General features: G+C 36.4%; 1 protein-coding gene across 2 annotated transcripts in view; it reads left to right on the forward strand.

Annotated features, from left to right (window-relative positions):
- The window catches only part of LOC129248025 (peroxisomal acyl-coenzyme A oxidase 3), a 38,812-nt gene continuing 17,443 nt past the window's right edge, over positions 1-21,369 (forward strand). Inside the window, exon 1 of one of the 2 annotated variants that reach the window (XM_054887432.1) lies at positions 1-604. The gene's annotated coding sequence lies outside the window, so the exon portion shown is untranslated. The remainder of the gene's footprint in view (positions 605-21,369) is intronic. The other variant, XM_054887431.1, reaches the window with a different exon arrangement.

The following is a 21,369-nucleotide window of genomic DNA, read 5'->3' on the forward strand; positions in this document are numbered from 1 at the left end:
TCCGTCGCCTTCAGTAGTATCCAAATTCACGCATTTCGACAGTTTATTTTGTGGAGAGAGAGTCTCTCAGTTGTGGCGCAATCAACAGAAAACGATACCACCAAAATAATAGCTATAAACACCATAAACCACCCCGTCGCGGTAAATACTAGTCACTCGTAACGCATCAACAACCACCCACCCACTCGCAAAGCGTTTCCTATCTTTTGCATTTTGCAGTGTTCTTTGAAAAACAAATACCTGCAGTATCAAAAATATTTTCTCAATAATTTTTATTGTGCATGCAGAACCGGTATCTGCTTTAAAAATAAAAGTGCAAATAGCCAAAAGGCCCAGAAGACGTCCCAATAGAGTTGATGGAAAACGCGCTAAAACCGCAAATAAATCAGTAATCTTCCGCGCCGATCTCAAGAACAGCAGCACGGCCTACCAGCGTTATTAGTTACCTCAATTTTGTTACTTTAAACTTTTATTTTTTTTTATGTGAATATCCGGCTTGGTATCCCGATCAAGGCATTGCTGCGAATCAGAGCAAGCGAAAGAGTACGTGCATAATTCTTCCTTTTGTTCCAAGACTGGTTAGTATCTAGTTTCGCATAGGCAGGTCAGAAATATTCCTAATTTTAAATCTCCAAATGCATATGTATCCAATATGTGGTCATGCTGTGTGTGTACGTGACGCATCTGTTGAGTATATGCATGTATACAGCTACATACATACATACATATATACGGCGCATGTAAGTGGGTTAGAACATCCCCGTAGGGAAAGTCTGTGTTTGGTAAACAAATTTCTGGTTCGGAAATAGTACGATTTCGCCAAATTTAAAGGGCTGCGGTAGCTGTGCCGCGAACAGCGACATCTGCCTTCAGAGTGTGACAGTATCAAAGTCAGGATGTAAACGCCCTTATCGTACATTTCGACCTTGAAGTCATTGATGGTTACGGTTTCAGATGCTGGTTTGACTGTTTTGCGTCACATTTAATAAAATTGTGCGTTATTATTAATTTTATTAACTGTAGTATAATCATTTAAGAAAAAACATTACAAAAACATAAAAACAGAAGATGGTTTGGCCTGTACCAAGGATCGAGTCTATCACTTTTTAAATGGTACAAGCGCGTAAGTCACAGCTGTTTTTCATAAAAATGTTTGCAGTTGTTTAAAATATCAATCGAATTTTTTTTGGGGGGGGGGGGGGACGGACATGCATATTTGTATATGGAATCAAAAAGAAAAGTGAAGTTTAAATTGGATTTTTATTCTCGAATGCAATAACTACTGAAAGAAATTAATTTTTCACAGCTTCCAATTAATTGTTAAATAAATGTCAATCGAGTTTTTGTGGGGGGACAGACATATTTGTATGTAGAATCAGAAAGAAAAGTCAAATCTAAATTGAACTTAAATTTAATTTTGTTCTCGATTTAACTATTGACACTTTTTAGAAACAAAAGAGAATTAATTTTTAAAAAGCTTCCAATTCTTGTAAAATAAATTAGAATAAGTAATTCTATAATTTTCTTTAATCTGAACGTTAAAACTTCTTTACGTTTTTACAGGAGTTTTTCTTCTGAATGCCATACTGTTCATTAAGTTTTGGCAAGTGTTTGACGTAATTTGGTTCCATTTTGTTCTGTTACCTTAGTTCATAGACGGTGTGACAGACATTTTCGTTATAGCCCAGCCAGATGACATCGTTAATTGGGACTAGCGGCGCAGTTAATTGTGATTAAAAATGTAGTGTGAGAGATGGTTGTTACATATATTAGAGAACAGCTGATTTGTTTATTGGATAGTTTTGTCTTTTAAAGATGAATCGTAGGCGACAAATACGGGTATTACCTGTCCTGATATTAAAAAAATAAGTATTTGTTAAAAAAAATCTTAAATTGCTATTTCTCAAACTGCTATGCAATATCAAAACAATTTATGAAATTTTGAACCTGTTAGTGCAGACGAGAGAACGAGAAATCTGGATTCGCATATGAGCGCCTGCTCGTCCCTCTCCGTCCAGGTTGAACGTTTCTTTCTGCTTGCCAACTGAAATTGGAAAAAACGCTTTTTTAAACTTGAAAATAAAGCGAAAATGCTATAAAATACTTATTCCTGTTGTGTTTTTCAGGGCGCTCGGGCGACCTTCTGAAATTGACAAAATATCAGCTCTCAAATGCGGAAGGAATGCTTGCTGTGAGGCTTGGAATTACCTCAAGTCCCTTTTGCGATGCATGTATAGAGGATGAGGTGGAATCATCTCAGCACCTACTCCTTAGCTGCCCTGCTCTGGCGGGGTTAAGATCCAGGCATCTTGGCTTTTACTTCTTTGCTATGCTTGCTGATATAGCAGGCGTTGATATTAGAAATCTGATGAATTTCATCAGTTGCACATCGTGGTTGGCGCAAACGCAGCACAGTCATCGTTCGCAGTCCATACACTCTAACCCACTCTCCAAACCACCCTAGCATCACCTCTCCCCGCATCCCATCGGTCTTCCTCTCTCACCTCACCTCCTTCATAATGGTATCACAAAGGACGAATCCGTTTTTCCTCGTCCAAGTGCGCTCATTCCTTGGGCAACAATACCAACCTAACCTAACCTAACGTAACCTAACCTGTGTTTTTCATATAGTTGCAGAATTTTAATGCTGCAATGATTATTTTCTGCCTATCTTGTTCTGCTCTTTAAAAGTTTCATTATTTTTCATTCTCAATAGATATTAACTGTCTTTTTTCTCGGCAACATTGAGGTCAAAAATTTCCCTAATCCGCTCAAACTGTGAGAATTAAGTCTAGTTGTCCAATCGCGTTAGTTGCACTTCATTCCTGATATAATTCCGAATTAGGTCGTTAATAATAGATATTGTTTTGGGTTCACGTTCAGAGACTGCAGGAGCCATGCGACTACTTTGTTAGGATTTTTGCTTGCAGGATTTGTACTTGGAGTTATTACGCTGTGGAAAAGTGGTATTTTTAATAGAAATACCCAAACTAATCAACCTCTCAAACAGATTGCTCCGCAAGTCTATAGTATTTTCCGACTCTTTTCCAACTCATACAAACGCATTGCATTGGTGATCCACTGCTAAATTTTAAAGTGTAATCCACATGTACTACCGTCAAAGTCTCCCATTTCTGCGGCACATTTCCTAATCTATTCATAATATTACTTTCTAGTCTGCAATTGTCTGACTATTTCCTATTTCGTCGAATTAGATAACGGTTTTTTAGTATGATAAATTTTCAAATTTTTGATAGAACAATGCTAACTTGCGGCGTTAGAATCATCGAACTGCTGAGAATTCGCGAGGGGGATTTGGCCATTACGTACTAACTTCTCTATTAAATTTGCAGCTTTTTGGGAAATATGCTTCATCTTTATCTAAAACAGATTGCCGATCGCGGTTCGCTCTTAATCAGGTAAAATGTTATCAAGTAAGAAAAAAAATATTATCCAGTTGGCAAACGGTCCAGTCACTCTCAGTCTCAAAGAAATGTTTGTGCCAATGAGACTGAACTTGGTACGGCATGGTGAGTGGTGTGAATGCTATTACTCTTATATGAGTACATCACTGAATCGTGAACTGAACCGTATAGTGTGAACATCACAACATTCTACCTGACTAAGAACGAACCGTGATCGGCACTGTGTGCAACGTGTTCGAAAATATTGCATACATTCAATCCATATATATATATATAATTGGCGCGTACACCCTTTTTTGGGTGTTTGACCGAGCTTCTCCTCCTATTTGTGGTGTGCGTCTTGATGTTGTTCCACAAATGGAGGGACCTAAAGTTTCAAGCCCACTCCGAACGGAAAATATTTTTATGAGGAGCTTTTTCATGGCAGAAATACACTCGGAGGTTTGCCATTGCCTGCCGAGGGGCGACCGCTATTAGAAAACACTTTTTCTTAATTTTGATCTTTCACCGAGATTCGAACCGACGTTTTCTCTCTGATTTCCGAATAGTAGTCACGCACCAACCCATTCGGCTACGGCGGCTAATCCATACTTTAAGTAATTGTGAGTTTTTGAATTTGGCAGTGGCCAAGAACAATCGAAGTATATTTCATCTATATTTATGTTTATACAAGTACAGTACCAGGGATGATAGATTACCAGGTTTGGCCTTCAGCTGTTGTGAAAAAATGAGATCGAGCGAGTAACTTCGGCTGAGACGTTACCAGTGACTCGGCAGCAGAATTGTGCCCGCTCATTTCACACGCATTTACACACTCGTTCAATGACGACAGCAATGAGCGAAGACTTTTTTTTATTTTTTTCGTATATCACCAACACAATCTCAGTTTTTTCGTGCATAAACTGCTGTCATAACTTCGGTTACCTCAGCCAATCAGCTGATTCTTTCAAATTCGCTATTAGCCGGTTAACGGTTATTGACCACATCTTCCGAATTGTTTTCACCATATCTCTTGATTTTAAATTCACTAGAAGCGTATCAATTTGGTGCTTCCCTACAGGGCATTTGAACGTGTATGTATGTATGTACTTGCGCATATTCTGGTGAACATTTTGATACTTAGTGAATAGCTAGTTTGTATTATCGTGAAAAAAATGTTAATTTTTGAGGGCTTGCTTATTTTAAACTAGAATCAGATACTTATTGCAGTCACATGGCAAGTTCGAGAAGTAATACATAAGCACGTATCTAACATATGTAGAGCTGTGTGTACGTATACATGCCCCTAACAACAAAGAACACAAGTACATACATACATTTGTAGTTACTCATTAGGTGAATTTTCTTCTAGTAACTGAAAGTCGTGAGCACAAACCCACATAACACCAGTAAACTCTGCTTATGAATGACCAGATGTAGCTAAGCCTGTATGCGCATACATGCACGAAAAAGTATGTGTGTCAAATAGCATTACCCTGTTTTACCATTTCATGGCCATATTTGTGAAAAACCGGCATCGCTTTATGGAGAGAGGGGCTACGCCCGCACGCACAATTGGCTATCGTTGTCGCCGCCATCGTCTACAATCAGCAGCAGCAGCGTGAGTGACGGTGATGTAATGCAATGCATATATGCCAAGATAACTGTTCTTCACCGTGCAAAGCCGCGCTAAAAAACGAATATCTACTTTGCATATGGTCAATGAAACTAAGTGATAACCTGAATCGCTGTAGTATTAATTCTTGGCGATTTAATTAATTTAAGTTGTGTGAATTAAAATTATGCAATTGATGGGCAGAAAAATAAATAGTGAATTAAATACAAGTTTCTTAAAAAAAAAAATTAAAATGTATCAGCATCAACAGATCTGTAAATTTATGTAAACAAAAAATTTTTTCGTTGTATTCAAATGGGATCCGCAGCTAAAGTCGCAAAAAAAATTCAAGTGATGCCTTATAAACTAATTTCGCCATGATCGTTTTTTGCATGGGATTTTATTTTTATTTAATTATCTTCATGTTAAGATTTTCCTAATTAATTAAGGAAAATATATATCTTTATTTTGATGATAAATTTTCACTTCTGGCAACATTGCAAACTCAACAGAACAATCACTTACCCGAACAGCTGATTATTTTTGTGTTTTTTTTTTCATTTTGGTGGCTTGCTTGTCAAAGTGATCTGCTTTGTTTACTTTCTGATTGAAATTCGTGAAATCAGCTGATGTTGACGTTCAAACTAATATACGTTTTGTTTCTGTGCTACTGTAGACACCTTGGATGAATTCGCCTTGCTTATAAGAAAAACGTTTTAAACCGAAAAAATATTACAATTAAAGTAAAAAACACGGACCAATTTCGATTTCGGAAAATTTAATCGAAATTATAATTCAGAACAGGTCTATGTACATACATAGGTAACATTTGTTTTTGTTAGCTGGAGCTGAAAATTTCCTAACTACAGTTGCGAGAACTTCGTCATGATTTGGCACTACACCTCTATGTGAGCTTTGGCTTGCTGCACAAAATGTCTCAATTTGTCCCGATTCTTTGTTGTTTCTCTCCAATTGATGACCTTGAGTTTCCTCATGTCGTTTTTAGTTCGTCAATCCATCTTGATCTTGGTCTGCCTCTTGCTTTTGTTGCAAATGTTTTAGCGTCAATTACTTTTCGATGAGCTCTCGTGGGGTTCATTCTCATGGTATGGCCTAGCCATCTTAGTCTCTGAGCTTTGATGAACCGTAGAAAATTTTCTCATCTTATAAGTTCGTCCAGTTCATGGTTCCATCTTATACGCCACTCACCGTTATCTTTGACTGCACCGAAGATTTGCCTCAAAATTTTTCTCTCGAATACTTGGAGTTTGTTTTTGTCTTTTTCACTTATTGTCCACTCCGATCCATAGTAGGAATATAGATTTTTGTAGTGAAATTTTGTAAGATCTGTTCAGCAGCTTCAATTTAAAGAGTTTAATAAGTGAGTAGTATGCTTTATTTGCTGCTTGAATTCTCTCGTCGATTGTAATGCTCCTTGCGTTGGTGTGGCTTAGTTTAAACCCCAGATACGTGAAAGGGTTCACCGTTTCAAACTCATATGCCCCGATTTTGATTGTACCAGGTACCAGATCGTTTTTTCCGGACATCAACTTTTTTTTTTGTTTTTTCCTCGCTAATTCTCAATCCAATTTTACCGGTTGACTTTTCTATCGCAATATCATCCGCGTACGCATATGTTTGTGTAGTTCTGTTAACTATGCGAGAACTTACGCCCCCAAAAATGGTTCAGCCAAACACATGCAAATCGCTACGACCAAATGTAAGTAATTGCATGCGGGCACAAATTTAAGTAATATACATATACTTACATTAGGGTGGTTCCTAATATTCAGCTTTCGAGAAATAGCCGCATTAACTCGCCATTCACCGAAAATACCGCACGCCTAATTTTTTTCAATTTGAGTTTTTTATGTTAATTTGAGTATCTGCCATGTGCCAAAATTTAAGCAAATTAAAATAGGACTTCCTACGAATTTTTGTATGCGAAAAATTTGAATTAGTTATATAAAGTTGGTAAATAACACCATTGAACATCTCATAACGTGGCGATAAGTTCTTATACCCTTCCTCGCAGAGATTAGCGCGTTCCTATCGGCCTGTTCTGTCACACATTGGCAAAGTGTTACTGTAAGTGCTGTGATAAGAAGTGCACGTGAAACTTGCTTTGCGGGTAGAAATTACAGACCGAAGTACCCTAATATATTTATTTACTTATTTATTTATTCTGAAATAAATAAACAATTGTTCTTTCTGATTACCTACTATAAAAATAACTTAAAAAAAATGTTCAATTGAATTACAATACACAGTTTAATTGAGCAGAAAAGCATAGTTTAGATAATAAGAAATCTTCTTCTTCTTCTTGATTGGCGCAATAATCGCTAACGCGATTTTGGCCAGTTGGGTACACGAAGTGGATTCAAATCATTCTAGAGTCCAAATCCATCGAATACTTTCAGAGCCGAAGCGTTTGTATAGCGAACGAAGCCGCTGGATCTTTTTTCGCTGCACTATCTCCATGTTGTCGTAAAGCTCATACAGCTCATTTTATTTCATCGTCTACGATACTCGCCGTTGTCAACGTGCAAAGGTTCAAAAATCTTCCGCCGAATCTATCTCTCAAAAAATCCAACAGATGCCTCATCGGATGTGGTCATCGTCCAAGTTTCTGCGCTATACGTTAGGATGCGCATGATGAGAGCCTTGTAGAGTGTTAGCTTTGTTTGGCGAAAGAGGACTTCAGTACTCAGTTGCTTACTTAGTCCAAAGTAGCACTTGTTGGCAAGAGAGATTCTCCGTTGGATTTCAAGGCTGAGATTTGGATTTCTTGGAGAATGTGGACTTACTGTAACAAAACTATTCTGATACTCGTATAGTCATTTATTACTTTTGGATGCAAAATAAATCTTTGCTTTCACAATATTTTCAAATAATTCAGATACAAATGAGATTGAGATACGGACGCCGTTTTTTTATCACTTTTATAAATGGAAGTAGCATCTACATAAATAAATCTACATTATTAGCATTTTTTGTAATAGTTCTTTGGTTTGCGTTACATTATCCTTTTTTTAATTAATCATAATAATAATAATTTTCTTGAAACTCTTAAAAATATAAATTTTTCGAATTTTCTGTTCGCTCGTATGCCTTAGAGTAGAATAGAGGACTATGACACGTAACAAAAATTTAAAAAAATTTCGGTCAATATTAAGCAACCTAAATTATGTATATGAGTATGTGTCCATTTGCATACACATATATATATATATATATTTATATGCCTACATATTATATTTTATAGACATGCATTAGTGTATATTTATATATGAACGAAACCAAAATAATGAATACATTCACAGTTTCGGATAAATATTCTAATAATTTGTTTCTAAACAGCTTCGTTGCCCCATACATACATATGTATCTGTGGACTTTTGACAAAGTAACCTGATTGACTTTAGTATTTCTTGTTTTTAGAACAGAAAATTTTGAAATTCTACAGACAAATTTAATATTCGATTTCTTTGGTACTTAATTGCATTAAAATTCAAAAATTTAGTACGGGCATATAGAAAGTTAATTGCTGCGTTCCACAATCTGATAATATTTATGTATATACGAGGGTCGTTTGAAAAGTCCGTACAAAGTCGGAGATAGGGTACTACTGTCGCATATCGAGGTATTGTTTAGTTAGTAGCATCTCTTGGAAGAACACACGCCAAGTTCCAGCCAGATCGGTTGCTAGCAACATTTTCTTCAGAAAGTTTAATTCATCCTCAAAAACTTCTTAGTTAATGCAGATTTTGCGAAAGTTTTTGTGATTTCTCTAAATTAAGTTTGAATTGAGAGAAGCATCGAAGCGTCATATTTCGGTTGCCAGCTCATTGGGTTGCATTGCACAGGCTTTCGTCACTGATATGGAATCGTTACTGATCGTTACTGACTGCAATGTATCAGAAAGCAGCGGCTGAAAGGTTAGGCATTTGCTTCACTGATGAGAGTATAATGAAGTGTATTGTAGTCATTTTTAAGATGAAAGACCAATCCAAGCTTGCTTTGCTTGCTCTTTTATTATTAAAAATAAATTCACTAAAGGATTTCCGCTGCAAATGACAAAGCGAAAGCACCAAAAGCAATTGAAAACATCCGAAACGTTACATGAATTTGTTATGTTCAAAACCGGCACAGCAACGCCAAATAGAACTTGGTGCTGTTCGATATTTTGAAGGGCGTGCCACAAAGCAACTTTCACATACAAACATAAATATTTCTATTTCTATTAGTAGACAGTTGTTGAAGCAAGGCAAGCGTGCATTGCACTTTTAAACGCAGTGCCCAGCACAGTTCAGCGCTTCCCGAATTGAAGCCAAATACTTTCATACAGCTCTCTAGTAAGAGATTTTTTCGTGATTTCCAGTAAAAAAATATACTTTCCCAAAAATATGTTTAGCACCGAGACTTCGTCGGTAGGTGTTGTTGTTGTAAGAGCAAAACTATTTCCAAAAAAATTGAAGTGACAGTCTTTGAACGGATATAAATCCGGTCTATTCCGGTAATGTAGAACGGACTGTCGTGGGAGCAGTCGGTTGTGGTGACGGCTGTTTATATGAGTGCATACATACATATGCATGTGTATGTATGTAGTAATTATTACTTGACAAAAGTTAATCTAATATTCATTGAAGCACAGGCTACACATTTTTGTGTTTTTCATTGCTTCCAATTCTTTTTTGCCGGTACATAAAAATAATAAAAGAGAAACAATTAGTGACTCTACAACATACCCAGCGGGAAATCATGAACTTAGGAAACAAACTTTTATTTCAGAACTAGCATGATTTCGCCAATTACGGAAACTCTGCATGTGTATGTTTGCTGAACTATCAGCATTTCGGGCTAAGATTTCAAATCCGTAATTGAAAAAGCAGGTTACTTTATTTTATCGAAAAATTAAGTAAAAAAAAACATTCTTGATTTACGAGAAGCGAACCCGGTGATTTTGAATGTTGTTATTAATCTGGCTGCGTAAAATCCCTTATATGTGAACAATATTTTTATTGGGTGAAGTAAAAAGTTGTCAAAGTTTTTTCGTTTTGTTTCGCGGATGGTATTAACATAAAATTTGTTTTAAGATTTTTAAATTTCCGTTGATTCCTCTATTTTGTACACACGATATGAGGTTTAAGTTTGTATGGGAGGCGCCACGCCCCCTTTTCCACTACTTGCCACTTTTATCATAACAGAGGTATTGTTAATTTGTGTAACTGTATCAAAAATCATTATCTTAACTTTTGTAGTTCGCGAGAAAAGAGATTTAGAAATCCCAGTTTGTATGGGAAGAGCCACGTCCCCTTTTATAATACATAATGCTTTTCGCCTTAAGTACGGTATACAGGGGGATAAAAAATAACTGTATTCAAACTTCTCTTTGGAATTAGATGAATGTAACATTTTTTTTAGCGAATGCTCTTATTTTGTGATTGTTGTGTGTGTTCTGAAGTATAAAAAAAAGTATTCGTTTCTGTTCCAACTCTTTTTAAATACTTTGTGTAACGATGTCAAGTAGTCCCCGGCTGGGAAAGAATCGTCTTTACGGATGAGAAGCCGTTGATCAAGCTCACAATTATCAAAGCGACAGAAATTGGTCTACAGAAGCACCTGGACCTTCAACAGGACTTGGCACCAGCCCACAGAGTAAAAACAACCCAAGAGTGGTGCAAAGCGAATTTCCCCTCTTTCATTACTTCCCAAGAATTTCCACCCTACTCACCGGATCTGAATCCGCTAGATTACAGCGTATGGTCGATTTTGGAAGCAAGGGCCTGTGCAAAACGCTACCAAACTTTGGAGTCCCTGAAGCAAACGTCTACGAACGAACTACGGCCTATAGCCCAAAATTTTTTGAAACGTTTGAGCTTGTGTATTCGTGCTAAAGGTGGCCACTTTGAAACTGGCTGAATATAATATTAATTAAACATGGTCTTTGAAATTTCACAATTTGTTTTGAGCTACTATGAATAATACATTTCTTTCATTAAAAAATGTTGTATACACTTATTTTTTGTCACCCTGTATATAATTTATGCATTCATGCCAAGTTTCAGGGCCCTGTCTTAATTGGTTTTAGAGTTTTATTGGTTTTTACATTTTTTTCTATGCGTCAGATGCCAGGCTCCTTTTCATAGGGATTAACATTTCTGCACACCAGGAAGTTATTATCGGGCGAACGGTGCACTAAAAAGAGATATTTGCAAATTATTTAAAAAAAAAACTCTAAAAGTGTTAAAACGAACAGAAAATATTTCACATATTTAATAAGTCTCAAAAGTTTGAAATATTTTCAGAGCGCTCTTAAGTATACTCAAACATAAATAAATAAATCCACCAAAAAATAATAATTAACCAATTTTTAGATGAATTGAAGACCATGTCTGAAATACTTGGACCACTCCCTACTTTTGATTAGGTTGCTACTTAATGGAAGTGTGATTTGTGGAACTATAAAATAAAATGAAGTGCTATTATTTAATAACTTCCAAATATTTATATTGTTTGTGGGAAAAGAAATCTATTCTTTTTGCGTAAAACTCAAAACTTTATTTAAGATGTTTCAGATTGTTCCATTTGGGTCAAATATACACCGTTTTGTTGTTTAATTTGTTTACATTTTAAAGGTAGCTTCTCCCATCGAAGTCTTGGCCTTATTGGCGGAAAACTCTAGTAATCGATTTTCACAATCTTCACTTGACACCAATTTTTTATCACTCAGGAAACTTCGCAATCAGAGAAAAAGGTGTCGATCGCTTGGTGCCAGGCCCGGACAATATGGCGGATGCCTTAAAACTTTCAAACCAAGCTTGCATAGTTTGTGTTGAGTTACTACAGATGCGTGTGGCCTTGCGTTGTCCTGATGGAACACAACAACTCTTCTGTTAGCTGATTCTGACAGTTTCTGGCCAATAGCCAGCTTCAAACCGTCCAGTTGTTGACAGTAGAGATCTGAATTTAGTGTTTGACCATACGGCATAAATGATTCCTTTTATGTCCCATCAAATACGCAGTAGAACCTTCTTGGCCATTAGTCCTAGTTTGGCCATCGTTTGAGCTGCTTCATCACGGTCGATTTCATCCCTTTTGGCCAAGGCTTTGGATATAGAAATTTGATCCACCATGTTTTTTGCTTTTAATTGATGTGGCACCCAAACATCGAGTCTATTTTTGAATCCAGTGATGCGCAAATGATTTTAAACTGTTTTATGGTCAATCTTTAGATCCTGGGCGATGTTACGACTATTAAGATGCCGGTCAACTTCGATTATTTCTCTGATTTTATAGACATCTTTCATAATTTTCGGTGCAACATCAAAAATGCGTAAACGGAATTGAAACAAAAACTGCATGTTATTAGCTGTTACAGTATCGGCACCATAAACCCCACTCACAATTTCATAGACCTGGCTTGTATTTCCGCCTTTAAAAACCGTAAAATGTACCGAATATTCTCTTTGCTTACCCCCATTTTTAACACCCTGTAACTGAATGGAATAAACAAAAACAGGAACATAATTTTTTAGTGTGAAATGTTACCTTGACAACGAGCAAAAGCTTTAAATTGTTTGATCGATAATTTACGAGATAGCGATCACTACAGCCATCTACCCAGAAAAAAATTGATTTATTTTTCCCCAAACTAATATTTTTAGTACTTTTAAAATTACACTTAAAGTGGTGTTTTTTATAACAATAACTGCTGCGTAAACTTTTTAATATTTCCAAACAAAATGACATCAGTTCGGAGCTTGTGCTTTTTCCTAATGGGGCCTATAAACGAAGATATGTACACTCATGTGAAATTAATTTATACATACATACATATGCACGCAGATATTGTTCCCGTGAATGTTAAGTAAATATACTTGAATTTATCTGCAAGTGGGAGATTGAATATGGAAATGTGCTTCGTAGAACTTTTCAAACAAAAATTATTTTAGATAGAATCAAGTGCGAGTATCAGATAAATTTACTTATATAAATCTATAAACATATGTATGCGTATAAATACATATACTATATTTGAATTTACCTACAACTAATTAACCCAAGTCACAAGAAAAACAGCCATACAATAAATTCCGTGCATCTCCCTTCTATTGTACGTAGGCGCAAACAAAATAATTAAGAGAATAGAGAACCCCCATGGAAGTCGAGGATGTATAATTTTATCCAAATAGTATTGAGCTCTGTCTTTTATTTTTAAAAGTATACAATTCTGAATACTTAAGTCGCGCTATGTGTGGTATAAACTGTGCAAAAGAGGGGGAGAAATATTAAGTGGTTGGCGTGGTATAGAGGTACAAGATTTTGTTCTTTTTGCAAGTATTTTTATTTTACAATAATACAATTTTTTTCACTTTAATTCCAACGATTTTTTTTACTTTAGTAAATTCGCTTTAAGAGTGGTTGAAATTAAGCAAATCACTTTTTCTGTGGGATACATTTTTGCTTTAGATGTACTTTCATATAGAGCTTCAAATAGTATCTTGGCTTCATTGTAAGCAATGATTGTACGAGGTGTGTTCAAAAAGTATCGTGAATTTTGGGTTTTTTTTTTAATTATTTATTTATTCATTAATATTTATTTTGTCCCCTTCAAAGTAACCCCCATGAGATATTAAGCACTTGTCCCAAAGTTTTTTCCAATCTTCGAAGCACTTCAAAAAATTATTTTTTTATCTTGTTCATCTCCTCCTTCGATGCCGTCTTTATCTCGTCAATCGTAGCTTAGCGTCATGGTTATCTTCAGTTTCGGGAACAAGAAAAGGTCACAGGGGGCCAGATATGGGGAATACGGTGGCTGTGGCATCATTAGTGTGTTGTTTTTGGCCAAAAAGTTGCGCACAAGCAACGATGTGTGAGCAGGGGCGTTATCGTGACGCAAGAGCCAATTCCGGGCGTTTCTGGCAGATTGCTTCGCGTAAATTGTGCATAACTTGCAGGTAATATTCCTTATTGACCATTTTACCCTGCGGCAAGAACTCATGATGCACAACGCTCCTCGGTCTTGGTTCGTGCGGCAGCTTCCATTGAGATGATTGAGCTTTGGTTTCCACATCATAACCGTAAACCCACGATTCGTCACCTGTTATGACCCTCTGGAGCAAATTTGGGTCATGGCGGACAGAGTCCAACATCTCATTAGCAATGTTCATACGATGCTGCTTTTGGTCGAAATTGAGCAGTTTTGGTACGAATTTTGCGGCGACCCGTCTCATGCCCAAATCATTGAAAAAAAAATTGAATGGCACGAGCCAATCGATACGTCTAGGTCCTTAGCAACTTCTTTAACGGTGATTCGACGATTGGCCAATACCATTTTCTTCACTTCATCAATTTTTTCGTCTGTTGTTGAAGTGGTAGGGCCATATCAGCATGCAACAAAGAAATTGGTAACTCAGCCGCTTTCATCAATGGAACCTGGCACAAAACTTACAACCTATTGTTTAACCTGCAATACTTACGAGGAGGGTCGACCCCTCCTAAGGAACCATGGCAAGGAAGAAGAAGATGCGCCCTAGCTGGAAATTGAACTTGTTTCAGAACCTAGAACATTCCTCGATTGTGTATAAAAATATAAATAAAAATTTAAGTCTGCAATTTGTCTGTCTGTAATTTTACAATAAGAGTTTTTAAGCTCATACACAGGATTTTACATCTATACTTCACGGATGAGAACTTCGAATAATTTTAACAGTTTTTGCTAGATTCATACTTCACACTTCTATAGAACTTCTGTGGAATACAATTTTAATCACGGAGCGGTACACAGCCGTATCATAAATTGGGAAGTTTTTTTAGAGAATAACCATTCATTATCGGAAGTCAGCGCATGAGGAGGGATGATTTTTTGCCATTTGGAGGAAGATATTTCCAAAATGATTTTTAGGATCTGAAAAGTGCTTGGGCTAAAGTTTTTAATAAATTTTTACATAACAAATATATCTTTTACAGAACTCAATATCAATGCGATCAACTACATATGTAATTCAAGGGCAAATTTTGATGATTCTCCGACCGAGGTTTTGAAACCTTTGAAATTATCAATCCCATACCAAATGCTGTCGACTAAAGTTGGTGCGTTAATATTTATTGAGAATTCTTGATGAGGCCACCAAATATTAGAGGCATATTCAAGGTGAGAACGTACAAAAGGGGTGTAAAGCAATTTTAATGAGTTATTCCACCGAATGAAACCAAGCATCGCATAAGATTTGGTAGGTAGATAGGTAAGATGGCGAGAGTACCCCAGGTACACTTCAAGTAGCACTTTCGTGCCGTTTTGAACCACTACATGTGAAAAGATTTAACGAAGCGAAAAACCGTCTGCAGCCATCCAATGCTGTTGATGTAGTGAAGGAGAGAAAAGGGATCTAGGCTGGAAAGTTTCTTCAAGTCATCCCCAAAGGGCACGCTAAGGAATCTCAAGCGCCTAGCCGCCAGAGCCGGACATTTGAAGAGAAAGTGGTCCACAGTCTCTTTCTCTGCAGGATCCCCACAACTTCTGCAATAGGGGTTGTACGGAATTTCAAGCTTCTCTGCATGAGTACCGATCACCCAGTGACCAGTGAACACCGCAATGAGTTTGGAAATTGAATGGCGGGGGATTGCCATCACCTTAAGCGTTACCGACCGCATACGATTTAAAAATGATAAAATTAGTGTGATTACTGAATGTAAATTTTGTATCATGTCTGCCGGACATGGCTAGCAATACTAAAGCAGCTTTCACAAATAAAACGGAATGTTTCAGATGACACGCCGACAATAGATACAACATATATATCACCTATTGCTTTGGTACGACTGAAACTATTGCAAAAAAAAATGAGTGAAAGCCTATGCAAGCCAGTTTATGAATAAGTATCTTATGAGAGACTTAATCGAATATATATATATATATGTCTATATAAAACGGCGCGTACACTCTTTTTGGGTGTTTGGCCGAGCTCCTCCTCCTATTTGTGGTGTGCCTCTTGATGTTGTTCTACAAATGGAGGGACCTACTGTTTCAAGCCGACTCTGAACGGCAGATATTTTTTTCAGGGCAAAAATAGAAAACACTTTTTCTACATTTTGATCTTTCATCGAGATACGAACCTACGTTCTCTCTGAATTCCGAATGGTAGTCACGAACCAAACTATTCAGCTACGGCGGTCGACTTTATTGAATGCTTTGGAAAAATCCGTGTAGATGTAGTCGACTTGGCATCCAGAAAAAATGCTGAGATACTGTAATCACTAAAAACCGGGATAGTTAAAGCGGAATAAATTTTTAAAGGGGAAATAAATCTTATCCTTAACCATGCATTCGAATAGAAATATGAAAGAATTTCGATATATGTAGGCCTGTAATTGCATACATACATCACTCTTATTTCCATATTTGTAAATGGGAGTTGCTGAAGCAACCTTCCAGGCATAAATAAGCTCACTACAGCGAAGTGGCCAAGGATGATAGGTTTACCAAGTTTGACCATTAGTTATGGTGAAAAACCAAATTGCGTGAGCAACTTCGGCTGCCATGTCATAGGAGTACTCGGCAACCGAATTCTGCCGCTCATTTCACATGTATTCACACACTCCCCCAATCAGTCGCTGTTCAGATGGCAACGAAGTGTCATTGGCTGATTTTTTTCGTATATCACCAACACAATGGCAGTTTCTTTGTAAACACACCTCAAGTGACGTCAGCCCATCAGCTAATTCTTTCAAATTCGCTTAGAGTCGAATGACGGTATGCTAAAGAGCTCACCTTTAAAATCTGTTCACCATGCGAAGTGACACTTTGAAAAGTATTTCTCGGGACACAACTAGCGCATGGCAGCCTTTTAACAAAAGGGTGGATATACCTTCAACGTCTGTCTTAGAGGAATATTATAGTTTAAATATAGCAAAAAAGATATCGTCACCTTAAATGGATATTGAGGCAAAATCAAACACAGAATTAATATCAAGTGAAAATTCAAAATGAGGAACATCGTCATGACACACAAAATAGGATTTGAAAAAGTCGGCAACCAGATTGACCCGATTTACACGAGGAGACATCTGGAAAGGAGACACTGGAAATTCTCTTTTGATGTTTCATTCGCGTACACACGAGCAAAAATGTTTCCGCGACATTTTGACATTTAATACTTTAGCATCGTCTGGTTCGGATGTATTCTAGCACGCGCTTACATGTAAAGCAGAGAGCGTTCGACAACAGTTTCTTAAATATATGAATGAAAAATGCAAACTGGTTAAATAATAATAAATAATTTGTTGTTTTTTTATTGAAATATATTTATAAATTCTTATACTTGAATAAAAAAAATTAAATTAAAAATACTTCATATGTAAATAATTAACTTAAATTAACTTGAGTATCTAGAAATGCAGGGAAAAATTAGAAATCAACATAAACATGTCCCATAACTATTTTAAATTATACCTAATTTACTAGCAAAAATAATCGTGCATTTCCCAAGCAGCGTTCGGATGTTTGTCATCGTTGTTATCTTCCGTTTGTATGAAAACCAACACATAACTTAGAACTTTCTTCCACAAAAAAAGAAAACGAATGAAGCAACTGTCAAAAATTGCTTTAATATTGGAAATACGAATAAGAAGAGCAAAGCGTGTCGCCGAGTACGGGAGACAAAATCCCTTCTCTCTTCCCCGACCGTCCTTCGCCCTTGAACAAAATGTTTCCCTTCCAGATGTCTCTTCGTGTAAATCGGGTCATTAGCATTAGCACTGGAAGTGCTTGCAAATTTTTTATTTAAAAAGACAGTGGAAAGAATCGATGAGCACGAATTTTTCGACTTTATAAAATTCCAAAATGTTTTAGAGTTCAACTTCAAACTTATCTACCGACAAATAATCATTAAAACTTATAAATCGTAGCAGACTACCATATTTAATTCGTTTCAAAGTAATGTCTACGCGGAATGGTTTATTTATAGATAATTTTTGTTTGTAACTGAACTGATTAGTTATGAATCACACTTGCTTGCTTCTTTTGCCAAGTTAATGAGTAATGTTATTACGTCGATAATTTTATTAATTATTTTAGTAGCCAACTTGATAAGCTTTTTGGTTAAGTCCGTTAAGCAAAATAGGTGGCACTTGCATAAATGCAAAGGGTATACCATAAATCCTTTGGTATTTGGATAGGTCAAGAAAGCAAATATTTTTTTTTATAAATATACCATTTGTTACTGTTTTTACCCATGAACGTATATCTATATTTATTAGCGTATTATAAGTTTTGCATCCTAAAAATACATTACTGCATGACGAATTACACCAGTTTACCAATTTTGGTTAAATCGAGTTCACCTGCAGGCAAAGTGAGCCATGAGGTAATTTGTGTCTCTTAACATGAAAATGCATTATTTTGCTTTTTTTTTCAAATATTAAAATTGGGAATATTTTAAAAAGAAATTCCCATACACGCATTATGAATACACGAAAATTATACACGTTTATATAAGCTGGCACAAAATTAATCACCTTAGCGGAAGATTTATGAACTAATTTGTAAGATGTTGTACGGTTCATCAAAGCTCAAAGACTAAGACGGCCTTACCATCCATCGATGAAAACGAACCCCACAAGATCTCAACGAAAAATAATTGACGCTAAAACATTTGCAGCGGTAGCAAGAGGCAGACCAAGATCAAGACGGATTGACGAACAAGAAGATAACATGAGGAAACTCAAGGTTAACAACTGGAAGGAGTTAGCCATAGATCAGATCAAATGGAAATAGAATATTTTGTGCAGCAGGCTAAATGTCATACAGAGCTGTAGCGCCAGCTGATGATGATCGGAAAATTTGTAATACGAGTATTTGTGCCGTACGTCAGTCGAATTTCACACCTGTGAACAAGACATCTGCAGTATACAAACAGACAAGCAATGGTGCGCGTAAAAGTAAAAAAAAAAAAAAATTATTTCGTAAAAAAGTTATAAAAAAAAAATTGCGCCCCTTGTATTAATTGTATGCAACTTATCTTAAATTTTTAATTTTTTGTTAGCAGAGGCTGATAGACATGCCAATGCTTTTGAAAACAGATGTCGGGAGTAGCGTATTGGGAATAAGAGAGAGACCATTTAAATAAAATCTTTAAAAAAAGCTTTTCACTTTATTATTAAAAATGCTTGTAGCGACTTCAGTTTTTCTGCAAAAATTAGCTATAATTACTAAACAGTCTTTGATATAAGTATATACCAAATGCAGTCAGGTCAAATGCTCTATTACAAAAAAAAGTTCTTCTAAATTTTTCAAAACCATAAAAAAAAGTATTATAATATATCAGGGGGGCCGGCCTGCGGCTCGCGAGCCACATACGGCTCTTTTAAGGGTTATTTTGTGGCTCTCGATAAATGTACCTGAGCTCGCTTTTCATTTTCTCTGGAATTTTTACTGAATCCATTTGAAACTAGCATAATTCAATTCCATTTCCAATATAATTATGACCCAAAAAGCTTCTGGAGAATAAGAATTAATAGAGATCAAGCTCTTCAAGTAAAATATAAGTCGACGTAGATAACTGAAATTTCGAATTTTTACCAGAATCGAATTATCCTGAATTAAAAAAGGCTGCTTGTCATATACATATGTGAATCATTTTATTCCACTTTAAACTTTGTCAAATCCAAACATCGTTCAATATTAGCTAACCAGCATCCTCAAAAATTCCTTAAGGAAGTCTATGCCATCTTGAATGCGGCGTACTGGCTAATTGAGAAAAAGTGGCGGGGCAACAGTATTGGAATTTGTAGTGACAGTCAAGCTGCACTGAAAGCCCTTGCTAAGTGTTGCAAAACACAACAAAGTTAGTCATATTTGGGTGCCTGGACATTGTGGTATTGCAGGGAACGAGCTAGCTAAATTTGCTAATGAAGGCTTTGCAAGTATGCCACTAGGCCCTGAACCCTTTCTAGGTGTCAATTCCGCATCGATTCAACTATGGATTGAGGACTTCATGAGGTCTACCCGACCTTTCTCCTAAAACTCAGCAGGATGGACCTGAGAGTATTGGTGGGTGTAATCACAGGGCACAACGTCTGTGGTCAGCATATGGCTACCATGGGGGTCGTAGACAGACCGATATGCCTATCCTGTCTTGAGAATGACGACACTGCAGAGCATTTTCTCTGTAGCTGTCCTGCATTTTCCAGAATCAGACTTAGGATATTGGGTTGCGATATACTGGGTATGGACAAAGTTCATACTCTTCCTCTTCCGGATCTGTTAAAATTTATCAATGAATCCAAGAGATTTGCGGAAGAGTGACCGCAAACTAATTTATCTGTTTTTACCATCCACCTTTTATCTTTCCTATCTCTATTCTTTCTACTGATATCTATCCGGGTGTAGTCTACTGACTGAGTGCTTGGACTTGTCCAGCCCCCCACAAATCTAACCTAGTCTAATCTAATTCTCAAGAGGAATTACTGAGAAGCGTTGCCACCAATTATTCATTAAATCTTAAAGAACTATCAAGAGAAGTAAAATAAATGTGTTTAGTTTTTAAGAAATAAATTCGACTCGATATGTGCACTTTTATTTATATGTTTTCAATGAATATAATTTCTGTAAAAAATTGTAATACCTTCGTATGCCAAATACCTTTTAAACACGTATTTAAATGCGGCTCACGAAAAATTTCAAAATGTTGTAAAATGGCTCGGATATCAAGGAGTTTGGCCACCCCTGTATTATTTATTATTTTCACTGCTATCAGGTGACAGTTTTTGTTTTGATTAGTAGGTAACCAGCAGCTTTTGATTGAAATTGACCGGAAGTTAACGACAGAAGCTCGCTAACTATACACTGAAAAAACGGCCTTTAATGGTTCCCATACGTGATTATTAGTATGTATGTACATATGTATGTCGTGGCCAAATCATTCAGTCAATCAAATTTGCCTGTTGTTTAAAGCGCATTTTTGTCCCTGAAAGTTAGAAATTGACTATTTCTACTAATTGTTGTAGCCACCTTTTCTTTCTATTTTTCATCCGATCTTAGGCTTGGCGATCCAAAATTGGCTTAGAAATAATTTCTTATTCAGGTTAATTTGTCGTTTAAACTAGTGTTAAACCATGGGAAAATTATACCTGTGCAGACACAAACATATAAAATATTATCTTGAAATCATAATTCATAAGCCCACAAGCCCACATAATATTTGAATGTCAATAAATTAATAATTATGTAATTAGTTCATAATATCTATGGCTGTATGTAGATTCTGATAACGATTAAAAAGTCAGAAAAGGTATGTGTCATAGGTGGTTGGTGAACAGATTAGAAAGCACATACGTAGACGTATATGT

The sequence above is a fragment of the Anastrepha obliqua genome, chromosome 5 (assembly GCF_027943255.1).
Source record: "Anastrepha obliqua isolate idAnaObli1 chromosome 5, idAnaObli1_1.0, whole genome shotgun sequence".
Taxonomy (NCBI): Eukaryota; Metazoa; Arthropoda; class Insecta; order Diptera; family Tephritidae; genus Anastrepha; species Anastrepha obliqua.